This window comes from Nannospalax galili, unplaced genomic scaffold, assembly GCF_000622305.1.
Source record: "Nannospalax galili isolate Female #2095 unplaced genomic scaffold, S.galili_v1.0 scaffold1045, whole genome shotgun sequence".
Classification (NCBI taxonomy): domain Eukaryota; kingdom Metazoa; phylum Chordata; class Mammalia; order Rodentia; family Spalacidae; genus Nannospalax; species Nannospalax galili.
This window is the reverse complement of record NW_008353343.1, coordinates 135,187-138,781: the sequence shown is the minus strand read 5'-3', so window position 1 is coordinate 138,781 and position 3,595 is coordinate 135,187.

The following is a 3,595-nucleotide window of genomic DNA, read 5'->3' as shown; positions in this document are numbered from 1 at the left end:
TAATCCAGGTGTTTAGTTTCATATCTGTTATTGTGATACAACACCCTGACAAAAAGCAATTTTAGGGAGAAAGGATAGTTTTTTCAGCATAACATTCCAGTCCATCACTGCATAGAAGTCATATTGGCAGAGACTTGAGATATCTGATGACATCACATCCACAGTCCAGAGTAGAGAGAAATGAATGCATGCATGCTCACTGACTGGCTTGTGATTAGTTTCATTTCTCCAATCTAAGACAGTTTAAAACCCCTTGCCTAGGGAATGGTGCTCGCCGTAATGGGCTGGGTAATTGCACAACAATGAACCTAATTTAGCCAATCCCCTACAGGTGTGCCCACAGGCAAACTAACCCAATGTAGACAATATGTTACTGAGACTCTCTTCCTAAGTGATTCTAGGTTATATCAAGTTGTCAGTTAAATTAACCAATGTAATAGCCAAGAGTCACAATTGAAAATACTTAGTATGGTGATAAATTCTTTTTGAGCACATCGATTTCTGAGTCTAAATAGTACGCATAGAACACATGAAAATGTCTATAGAAATCTTGCTGGAAGCTACTGGTATGTGTGTTGTGTTGATAGAAATTAGAATATTTGCATTAGAAGGTCATTGTCCAGGTTTGCTTGTAATTGTTTACTACACAGGACAATAGCACATTATAAATGTGCTTCTTCTGAATGCCCTAGTTCCAAGGCTGAGGAAGTCTGATTTATCTGAACAAAGGGGAAAGGGAACCACAGTCTGTAAATATTTTTATATGTCTTGTACATTCCTCTATAATGCATTTTGTGAATCATCTCACTTAATTAAAACAACACAATTAGTTCTTTTTAGCACTACATCATCATCATCATCATCATCATCATCACCATCAGGTTTTGAGTTCTACTTCACAGGCAGGATTTCTGGCCTGGTACTGTAAATCTGGTGAAGAGATCATGTCTGGGTGATCATAAGCTCTAGAGGGGAACGTACTGATTTTTGGCTAACAATGCTGTCAAACTTCATTCTAAATGTTTCTATTTAAGCTCAGAGTTTGTGCTGCTCTTTACCCTTTGTCTGAGAAGCTTTTTTGAAGTAGATAGTGACTGAAGCACAGATTGATAACCAAAGTGCTAACAACCTGTGATTTCAGAATTGAGTGGTTGTCTCTAACAAACATCTTTGACCAAAGGACCAGGAAACATCATGGAAGAGAAAGCAGAAAGAACATAAGAGAATGGGGGGGGGTGGCATCTGTGAAATCTTGTATGGTGGAAATGGCATGGCAATAGCATACATGAAATTACAGCTGCTATGGTTACTTGAACAAGACCAAACCAGTCAAAATTCCAGCATGGATGGAGGTATGGCTCCAGATACTCCATCCATACCTCAGGAGCTGTTGGCTATTGATGGTTGATGAAGCAGGGAGGGTCATGTTTCTGTGGGGATATGACCATTAGTAGTCTGCCCATGCCAAGTGGTTGCCTCTATACCCATGTGCATTTGTACAGCACTAATTGGACTCAGTGGGATAGTAAATTACAAACTTAAAAGGACATAAAGTTAGGAGGGAGATGTGTTAGGATCTTGAGTGGAGCTGGAATGAGGTTGTGGGGGATTGTTCAAGTTCGATTTTTCTTGTACTAACAAATACTCTGACAGAAAATAACATAAGGAAGGGAGGAAAAGTTTTCTTGTCTTTTGGTTCCAAGTTATAGTCCATCATTTTGGGAAAATTGGGACAACACATTTTGGTTCTGGTTACCCATTTCCTCCCATGCTGAGGTTCTATTTAGTTTGAATTTGCATGTCTTGTTACCATTGCCGTGAGTTCATAGGAGTAGTTTCCTAGCTATTTGGAAAATTCTGGTTTTTTTGGTCTTCCACCACCCTTGGCCCTTACAGTCTTTCTGCCCATCTTTCTCAGTGGTGCCTGAGCATTGAGTGATAGAGATTTGATATAGGTGTCCTACCCAGGGACATGCACCTTTCAGTCTCTTATTCTCTGCACTTTTGCCGGTTATGGTTTTCTGGGTTAGTCCCCATCTTTTTCACGAGGAAGCTTCACTAGTGAGAGTTGAGACATGAAATTCATATTTGTTCTGCCTTCTGTTCCACTGTGTTCGCCTCAGGTGTAGAGGTTGAATCGTAGATTTGTCACTCAGTGCTGGGCAACACATTCATTCTCTGCATTTGACCAGTTGTGGAACTCTGTAGGCCCTTCCATCTGTTGCAAGAAGAAGCTTTTTTGAGTGGTGTGAGGTACACTTGTCTGAAAATATAAAGATGCACATTTAAAATACAGTAAGAAACGGTTTTGGTCTAGGTATAAGAAAAAATAGGTTTTTCTTTAGGATCTATGATCTCTCCAACCATGTGCATTTGGTTATGTTTACAGTGCCACACATGAGTTCTTTTCCACTGAGAGTGCCTAAACTAGATGTCAGTGATTGATTGCCCCCACATATAAGTGAACCTTTACTGCATCAATAGAGATTTTTGCTGGGCTAGCAATTTTTTTTATTTTAGGATTTACAGCTGAGGAGGCCATTTGACTGGTTTCCCTCCCTGACAGCTTACAGAATGTCCTCTGATAGAATAAGAACTAGTCCCAAGCAGGAGGCTTCTAGGTCATTTCCAGCTTAGTTACTCCAAGTCCTGTGTCCAAAGTATACTGTATCATCAGCAACAGGGACTTACCTTCAAGTTCTGAAAGGCAATCAAGGGCTGTGGCAATATCCTCTATTATTTTGGAAGTCCCTTGGACTACACTGAACAAGAACTTGAAGGAAGGTTTCTCTTGCCAGGCCTTGTGTTCTTTGTTATACAGCCCTCAGCTATACACAAACATTCTTTATATTTTGTGTGTGCATTTTCAGTAAGTTTTGAATTAATACTTTTTGTTTGGCTTTTTTACATGTTTTGAGCATTATTTTTCTATCTTCTCTCTCTACTTGTACAATCCCCCTTACCCCCTTGATAACACCTGTTTCCTACAACCCTCTTTACAATCACTTGAGCTCCTCTTCCCCTTTACCATCATGGAAGGATATTTATATATATTGCATCTATAGCATTGAACTCAACCCCAAAGTCACAGCCAAGCTACATTCTTAAGACATTTTCTCCAAGCATCATCCCAGGGTGACATGGAATGTACAATTAATTCTCTGTCCAAAATTGTCAGTCAGCTGCATGACAGCTGTCCTGATTTTTTTGACCTCTCTTAGGGGTTATTAAAACAAAGGAATGAACCTATACAACAGTATTAAGGAATATGACTTGGAAAATCTTGTAAAGGTTTTCCCTACAGCAGATCATACACTGGGTATCTCTAGTTGGCTTGGAACTTGCTAGATAGACCTGGGTGGCCTCAGACTCACAGAGATCCTCCTGCCTCTGCCTCTTGAACCCTGGCATTAAAAGCAAGCACCATCACACTCAGCAGATTTGTATTGCATTTATTTGTTTGAGCCTGATTATGGAGGTCAGAGGGTAACTTGCCAGACATACTCAAGATCTCAGATCATCAGATTTGGTAATGAGTGACTTTACTTGCTGAGCAATCAGATTAACGTTTGCAGTTATACTCTTGGAGTATGAA